Genomic DNA, 9874 nt, shown 5'->3' on the forward strand with positions numbered 1-9874 from the left:
GCTGCTCCTGAGTATAAGCCTTGTAACAATTGTATCTATATTAAGTCCTAATTTATGAGTAAGTGTATTCTGCTTTTTTGTTTTTAATTTGAATTTCTGTTAACCAATGATGTCTTAACACGTAATATATAAGGCAGGGGTTACACCCTACACCTATGGCTATGACTACGGCTAACGCCGAAACGCGTAAGCCAGTTTAGGTAATACACCTACTCTGTCACTCCTGTGTGTTCCTGTATTTTTAGTTATTACACAATAAAGGATTAAATTTTAACAACGGACTGTCCGCTCCTTTTGATTAACTTTATAATTTGCACCAGCAAGGATATTCCGTTACCATATTGAGCAGATATCATCTAGCTTTATCAAGCACTATTACTATCACTTTGGAGATACCGCGGATATACATCCAATCCTATCTGGAGTTGGGCAACACACCTCCATTGGCCGGTCCCAATTGGAAGTTTACAAGCCATCCCGCTGACGTCACCTTCCTCCTTTCCCTCGGAGCGCGGCTTGATTGAAGTATTACATTATCCAGCTAAGCGGCCACGCTGTGTTAGCGTGGGGAGCGGTCACGAGTTTGCAGTGCTGTGACTATCCCTGAGGCCGGCGGATTGATCAGACAACAGCCGCACAAGAGAAGGGTCTGGAGGCCAGCCTGGTTTGGATACGAGGTGAGCGTGCTTACATTTATATATGAACTTTGCTTTGCGGGTTTGATTGGCTTGTCACCGAGGGGGATTGAACGCTAACAGAGGGATCGTTTCTACACATTTGTCAGGATTGTGTGCCCAACAGTGACTTGTATTTTGATACGATAAGGCTTTATTTGACGAACATTGCATTAGATGTTTGACCTACACAGAAGGTAATCGATAGGTCAACAGGGATAGCCCCACTTCTCCACTTTAACATTTTCATATTGGATACTACTGGTGGTATCATAGGGGTTTATCTTTGGCTTATTATCTGCTCAACATGGAAGGAACACAACAGGTTGTACCACAGTTTTTTGCACTAAGACCAGATACAGTACGTTACAAGGATACTTCGGACTGTGACCTTATATTCTCAGAAGATAAAGGTGCCCTTACTCTAGGAACACTATTTGACCAAATGGAGGGTCTATTGCTGAAAGAGCTAAAAGCACAGTGGGACATCTGGACTTTTGAGAGTTATATGAAGGCAAAAATGATACCCAGAGGGTTACGAGTCTATAAATTTCCTACTTTTGATATAGACTTGAATGACATGGACTTTATTAATACATGGAATGATATTTTGTCCGAATGCTCCTCTAGGTTAATGTTTATGCTGGTAAAATATAGGTCACAGGATTTGTTAAAAATAAGGAAAGAAATTGCTGAATTGCAGATAGAGATGAACAAGAGATGTCTTGAACCAAACTTTGTTAAGTATGACAAAATTTTACAACACATAGTGGCACAAGGCAAATCACAGATTATGGAAAATAAACACTTAAAGTTTATGCGTGACAAAACAGACTATGATTCAGGCTCTGTGTACATTTGGAACAGGAGGGTTAGAAATGAATATAGACGTAATCAGCCCAAAGTAAGAAACAATAATAATAACAATAAAAATAAAAAAGGCAGAAAAAACAGAAGAAGAAGTAAGTCAGTCACTTTTTCAGATTCTGATACTGACTATTCTTCGGATGATAATAAGACCCAAGTGGATTCTTCTGTCATTTCTGCTGATACTAACAGCGGTTCCAATGTCACAGAGCCAACTACTCAGGTGATAGTGGCTTCCTCACACTATTTAGATGCTAACCCTACACAAGAACTACAGGCTAGACCTAAGGATATTATGGTTACACATATGATTCCATCTAATCTAGCCATTAGGTCTGACACATCACAATTAGAATTAGAACAGGTTTTTCCCCAGGTACACTCAAAAACCGGGGAAGGTACAGTTCAACCAAAGTCACAAAATCGGGAGATGTATCAGCTCAGGGGAGGTCGTCCCCAAAGCAAATACAAGTAAATAGAAATACCAATGTGATTAACCTGTCTAGTACAATACTCAATTGTGAACAGGAATATGTACTTAGTTTAGGTCTTGGGTTTGCACCTACATCAGATTTTAACGTATTTCAAACAATGATAGATGTAAATAGATTGGTGAGAAATCTTACTCTTAAGAAACATTTTCACACTTCTGGTACTGCTCAGAGTAACCCTATACATCAGACCAATCAGATCCCTTCACAGGATAATATCTTTAATTTTTCAGAATCCTGTGATATAGTTGCATTACAAATGCTTGAGTCTGAGGCTAGGATCGATTCTGATGCTGTAGATAGTGGACCAAAATTTAGGAGTAAATCATCCTTTTACCCAGTACAATCCAGGGGTACGATTTTGGAAACCTTTCATGCTAGGGTTGAGAAAGATCTAGTTTCTTTAGGAAACAGCATTGCCAATGAGAGAACAGGTAGAAAGCATAATTTGACTAAAACACAAAGGGAGGCTTTGGTATCATTGGAACACAATGATTCTCTGGTCATCCGTCCGGCAGACAAAGGTGGCTCTGTCGTGGTGATGGACCGTGTCATGTACATTGCAGAGGCTCATAGACAGTTATATAATGTTGATGAATATTGTAGATTGTCAGGTGATCCCACACCTACTTTCAAAAAGGAATTGATTAGCCTTTTGGATGATGGAGTCCAAGGAGGTTTTATTGACCGCCAGACTATGGATTACTTGAGAGTAGAACATCCCAAGACCCCTTGGTTCCATCATCTACCAAAGGTTCATAAATCCCTCTCCAATGTGCAGGGCAGGCCCATAATAAGTGGCATTGACTCACTTCTAGAACATGCATCTGAATGGCTAGATGCTTTGTTGCAACCTTTGGTACTTTCATTACAGTCCCATATCCAGGATACTAAACATGTACTGAATTTTGTTCAAAATATTACTTGGAATAGAGAATATATATGGCTCACTATAGATGCAGTCTCACTGTACTCTTCCATCCCCCATTCCATGGGATTGAAAGCCCTACAGTTTTTCTTATTCCACTTTACGAAATATTCCGAAGGATTTCAGAAGTTTATTTTGGAGATGGCCAAGTTTTTGCTTACGCATAACTTTTTTCGATTTGAGGGGGATTTCTTCCTCCAAAGGTGTGGCACGGCCATGGGTGCCAAATTCGCACCATCCTATGCCAATCTGGTGCTGGGGTGGTGGGAAATGGCCCACATCTTTGGGGAAAGAAATCTCTACCGTAAATACATCATAATGTATAAACGTTTTATTGATGACCTGCTGTTAATTTGGAGTGGTCCCCAATATTTAATTCCAGAGTTTGTAGACTATCTCAATAAAAACAGTGATGGCTTGCGGTTTACATTTGAATACAATTCTGAGTCCATTAATTTCTTGGATTTGACTCTCATGGGCAGAGAGGATGGCACTATTGATTCTACTGTTTATCGCAAACCAATATCTGGGAATACCCTCCTCCATGCTGCAAGTAGTCACCCAGAACATGTGAGATATGCAGTGGCTAAAGGGCAATTTACTAGGCTTAAGCGCAATTGTAGTAACCCTGAAGATTACTTAGCTGCTGCAGATGACCTGGTAAATCGACTTAAGGAAAGGAAATACCCCAAAAAGGATATCTTGCGAGCCAGAAGGGAGGTAGATTCGATTGATAGACAAACATTAATTACCCGAGATAAGGTACCTAGTAAGTCTGAAACTAGGGAAGGTGTTTACTTTGTAACAGGGTATAGTTCCCAATACTCCCAAATCTGTGCAATAATTAAAAAGCATTTTGCACTACTAGTGGCGGATGATGGTTTACAAGACACGGCCAAATTAGGCATTAAATGCTCCTACCGCAAAAATCAAACTTTAGGTTCAAGATTAGCACCCACACAGTTGAAACAAATCAGTAACTCAGAATCTTCTTGGTTAAGACATCAAGGTTGTTTAGATGTGGGCGAAGAAAGTGCAGGCCCTGTGATTTTGCACTGATCACAACTAATTTTAGATCGTGTATAACAGGGGAGAGTTTTGATATAAAATCTTGTCTCAATTGTACCACTGAATGCATTGTGTATCTTTTGGAATGCACTCTTTGTTGCAAACAATATGTAGGACTCACTGGGAGAGATGCTAACTCTAGGATCAGAGAACACCTGTCCACATTGTCACTAGGTAAGGCTGCTACACCTTTGGTGCAGCATTTTGCTACCATGCATGATAAAAGTGTTGACTCCCTTAGATGGTGTATTATTGAGAAGATAGTAACTCCAAAAAGAGGAGGCAATAAAGAACAGATTTTGGCCAAGAGAGAGATGTACTGGATCTTTAAACTGGAGACACGAATCCCCAAAGGTCTTAATTCTAAATATGACCTAATCAATTTTTGGGAATAACCAAATCCAGTACATCTCTCTCATGCTTACATGCTCCTATGCTATGTGGGTAAACTATGATGTTTACCTACAGATACACAATAGAATAACTGCCCATATGTTATACACTACAACCTAGGTTTATAACCGAGTCTATATTGCATTATAATAACTCTAAGTCACATTAAGTGAACGAATATATTAGTGTCACTCAGTTAAAACTGTGTGGGATAAGTCTGGGCTATAATAGTCTCAAGAGATATATATAATATTTAGCATATATTTTCATATTAGCTTTATAGTATACTAAGAGGCCTGGGGCCATGCCCACATCCAGTCTTAACACTAATAGAATATTGACAGATTTGATTGTTCATCTCTATTCTAATTTATATTTCATATTACTTAGGAACATTTAAGATGTATTGAATTTATTAACTATTTCATGGTTTTGAAGTGTCTTGGTGTGTACATTACTATCCATATACTGATATTGTTTAACTGTCTCTTTATAGAATTAATGTTCAGTATATGATGAGGCTCATATATATATATCGGTATACACCTTACTTTAAAATTCGGGGCCCCTGTCAATTTCCAACATTGTCTTATGGTTGACAAGTGGAGATAGTATGTTTCCACCAAGATACACATAATTACAATTATGATTTTTTCTATACAACATATAACTGATTTTATCGATTTATGTGTACTTGGTAATAATAGCTGCTCCTGAGTATAAGCCTTGTAACAATTGTATCTATATTAAGTCCTAATTTATGAGTAAGTGTATTCTGCTTTTTTGTTTTTAATTTGAATTTCTGTTAACCAATGATGTCTTAACACGTAATATATAAGGCAGGGGTTACACCCTACACCTATGGCTATGACTACGGCTAACGCCGAAACGCGTAAGCCAGTTTAGGTAATACACCTACTCTGTCACTCCTGTGTGTTCCTGTATTTTTAGTTATTACACAATAAAGGATTAAATTTTAACAACGGACTGTCCGCTCCTTTTGATTAACTTTATAATTCATTTAACTCACATATAATATCTTCGGCTAAACAATAGCCAGATGGTCCATGGTCACGAAAAAATGTATTAAGATTGTGGAGTTATATACATGACATGAGTTTTGGTTAATATTCATCGCCACGGTCACTATATAACCTATCAAGTTCGTGAAGTTATTTATACGAGTTTTAGTTAATATATATTTTCACCGTAATTTGATTTTCACACACTGCAGTTCTGTTTGGTTAGTATTTTTCACAAGCCTAATTTTTTGAGCACAATTGTGATTTCAATCTCATTTATTTTTTTGTTTTGTTTATTTTTACAGCACGTGTTATATTAGATTGTTTGTGTAGAGGGACATACCGGTATCGTCCTAATTAGATTATATTAAGTCACTGGATGAGTTTATCAATTGTTGATAATCAGTTCAATTTTTCACATATACACACACACTTGTTTTGCTTCACCTTTTCATATAACCCCATTCTGAAATCGGTACATTGGAAAATACCATTTCCATATTACCAACTCCCAGGATTTTATTAGCACTTGCTTATACCCCAACCTATTGGTTTATTCCTTTCTTGAAGTATTGGAACACACTATTATCTCCTTCACAGCTTAAGTATGTTACCATTTTGAAGATTTGATGTCTATATTGTCTTAAGAAATTTATCAACCTCAAATTATAGAATAGGTTAGACTAATTTTTATAGGTCTGTGCATTTACTCTTAATCATCCACTTGTGTGATTTTATTCATTCATTTATTTCTATTTTTTATTTTTATGTTTACCAATTAAACTTGGTTTCTCTGTTTGGATTTGTATTTTAATAAATTAAATTTCATTTTTACCAGTTTTAAGGTTTTTGATGAAACGTACATTATAACCTAGGTTGGTCACCCTGTTAATAACCAGGACTTAATTTTTACATTACACCCATTTAATCCTGTGATATACCTTAGCCATTGGCACTCCTATATATCCAATTTTATATCTTTCAATTAAGACCTATTAGGGGGTCATCTTTATAGTGTAGCAGGTATATTTTCCTCTAGGCGCTGGAAACTTTTCTTCTCATTTGTCAGTAATGGAAATTATGCAATGCTTAAGGATGGGTGACATTCGTCAGGTTACAGCTGTTGGCCTCCCTTTCTCTACAAAGCAAGTATGTTTCTGCCAGATTCAGGGTCTACCCCAATACTGGACATGTCTTCCCCCATGGTTGCTAGAGCTTTGAGGGGACAAGGTGCAGAGGGGGTACCCTGATCTTGAACTACTAAAAATAAACATAGCTAATGGGTTCATCAAGCAAAGACAGCCCGTGTGGATGAGGATGTGGCTTGCATAAGTTTTAGTTGATCCAGCAAATCCAAGCCCTGCTTAAGTTCTGATATGACATGTGATTGTCCATTGTGCTGGAAGAAAAGTTTTACTGGGAAGCCCCATCTGTACCTGATGTTGTGGTGTCTAAGGCACTGGGTAATGGGCAGAAAGGATCTGCGTTTAGCCAAAGTATGCAATGATAGATCAGGAAATATTTGTAGGGTGTGGTAAGGGTCAGGAAGTTCTTTATTTTGAAAAGTTGCTTTAAGAACCTTCTCTTTAAATGTAAAGTAGTGTAAGCGTATTATTACATCTCTGGGTTGTTCAGAGGATGAGTTTCTTGGACGTAGGGCTCTGTGGGCTCTGTTGATCAATACCTCTTGTTCTGAGATTGTGCCTAATAACACTTTAAAGAGACAGAGGAGATATTCAGGGAGATCAGCTGCTGTTATTTCCTCACTGACGCCTCTGATCCAGATATTATTACATCAGGATCTGTCCTTGAGGCCTGCAAGCTTGGTTTCCAGATCTGTGTTCATTTCAGCTAAACCTTGGGTATAAACCAATAGGTTACTGTAGTCAATTGCCAGATCCTCGTGTTTTCTCTCTGGTGTCTGTCCTTTCTCCCAAATAAGCTATATCTCTTCTTAGATCCGCTACAGATGTCTTTATTTCTTGTTTCAGGGAGGTGTGGTGAGAGTCCATCTTAGTTGATAAGGATTTTATCAGCTCGATGATTGAGATGTCATCTGAGTGTGTTGTGAGATCACGAGGGCTCAGACGTTCAGGGATCCTGCAAGTAGATGTAAACTCTCTAGAATCATCCTCATATAGTTCCCTGTCCGATAATGGCTTGCTGCTAAAGTGGTCTGCCACTGTCCTCTTAAGACCCTCTTGATGCTGAGGTTTCTTCCTGTTAGAGTGTACCATGGCGGAGTTATGCCAGCACTCAGGTTCCGTGTAGACAGGTCTATGTGCAAACTCTGCAGAGCTAGATGCGCTGATCTTGGGTTAATGCACTTTGGTGTATCTGAATTGAATAGCTCTTAGTGATGAGAAGCTTTGTTGCAAAAAAAAAATTCACATGGGGTGATCTACGACATCCCTCTTATGGGGAGTCTACTCCATTGCTCATTTGTTAACCGGCTGACTATGCAGACTCAGGCGGGTGTCGCCCCAGGCTCTCTTGGGGTCCCTAGTGTACGATGTAGGGCTAGCTCCCACTCCACCTCAAGGATGTGCCCTCTGGAAATCATGGGAGGACAGCGGAGGAAGCCAGTGTCCGCTGGGAAGTAGCAGGAAAGATGAGGTTTCTAGTAATGGAGTGTTGTTTTAATTCCTTGCTTTAATAAAGTAGGGGCATAGGATGTTGCGGTGTGCTGACTGACTTTATAGATGGAATGATGCAAGGGTGTATTCAAAGCCCTGAGAAGCAAATCAAAACATCATCTAGGCCCTTATGACTTTAATTGTGGGTATGTCAGTGATATCTGCAGATGATAATAGCTCCCTGCACAGTGTCTTATGGCTAAAAGGTCAGACTGTTAAAACCTCATAATGCAGAACATATTGTGATTGCCAGGTGGGTGCAGACTGACCAGGGATCGTACAAAGAAAATGTAAGTGGCAGTGGCACCTAGCAGGATAGGACTCTCTCAGTCCTAAAAAAAAGAAGGGAAGTGTAATTGCTGCACTGAGGAGAGCCTAAGACCGGAGGTCTAACAATACCTCACTAATGTCTCCCGATTCCAATACGACTCTCTCCCTTTCTAGAGGGCTGCCAGATTCCTCCTGGGTAAAGTGTACATGTATGGCAGAGAGGAACAGTTGGCTTTATCTGCCTACACACCAGAGGGCAATATAATAGAGATCACTCGTATAAGGGCTGTATCTAAATTAATGTCCTTCTGTGTTGAACAGACACTGCTCTGACAGGATTTCCGGAGTAGCGAAGGAGTTTTGTGCTGGGTGTCTGGGTCCAATATGGTGATTCGCACCAAACCTACTGCCGGTTATTGCAGAGTATGGGAGTTTGTTAGTGTGGCTCCCCTGTACCCAGTAAACTTCCAGTGTCCATGTGCAAGGAGATGATCATGGCACTAGTCAGCAAGGGGGAACCCCCGGCTTACCTTCCTGTTGCCGTGATGTGTTAAAGGCTGCTGGATGAAGCATTGCGGTAGTAGCCGGTCCCGGGCTTTTCCAAGAGTGGTAGACAGCCCCTTTGGCACTGTAGAGCTTGCTTCACCTCCAGAGCAGAGCCCAAACCCTCCGGAGTAGCAGCTGAGAGTTGCGCCTGCAGAGGGGAAATAGATCTGTTTGACCGGCTAACTTCTGTAGCTTCTGCCTAGTTCTTGCGGCGACCGGGTCTCAGTAGTGTAGGTCCCAATCACTCCACACTACCTCTGCTGAGGATGCAGACCCTCTCTGCTCGGTCATGTAACGTTTACTGGGTGATTTAGGGAAAATATGTAGCTTGGGCACTATATTTAGTATAACGGAGCTATGGAGCTCTGTGAAAATGCGTCCGTTGCAATAGGAAGTTGGCTCTGCCCCCCTATTTAACACATTTTTATTTATTTTTTTATAAACCTGTTTTGTGTTTGCAATTTTTTTATATCTATGAGAGCAGAGTAATTTTGTGTATTTTGTGAACAAAAGCTCAAAAGGTTTAACAATAATTACAATTTTTCACAGCCTTCTTTGCTTATATTTACCAAGGGTGCCCATATTAATGGAGGGCACTGTATATGTATGTACAGTATATCAATGTTAAAGCCCTTTGCCTGCCTTTTTTTCCCCTAACAACTGAGACCTCTTATGTTTGAGCCTTTATAACTTTTTGTGTGCAATATTCTTTGTTAATAGTTTTATTAGATGTGTTATTATGAGTGTAACTGTACTTAGTAATGAATTCTTTTGAGACTTTTTTTTTTGTGAGACTTTTTTGTTTCTCAAGGTTGAACTAACCCAGCGCGTGTTAACTTGAATTGTGTTCAAGCAATTGTGTTTACTTTCAACTTGAAAGTTTACAATACATTTTAGGGGAATATAAGCAAAATGAGTTTCTTCATATTTTTCATTAGTGAATCAAAAGGCAGCTGTCTAGTCTGCCCTTAGAAAATGT

This window comes from Bombina bombina, chromosome 2 (assembly GCF_027579735.1).
Source record: "Bombina bombina isolate aBomBom1 chromosome 2, aBomBom1.pri, whole genome shotgun sequence".
NCBI classification, from domain to species: domain Eukaryota; kingdom Metazoa; phylum Chordata; class Amphibia; order Anura; family Bombinatoridae; genus Bombina; species Bombina bombina.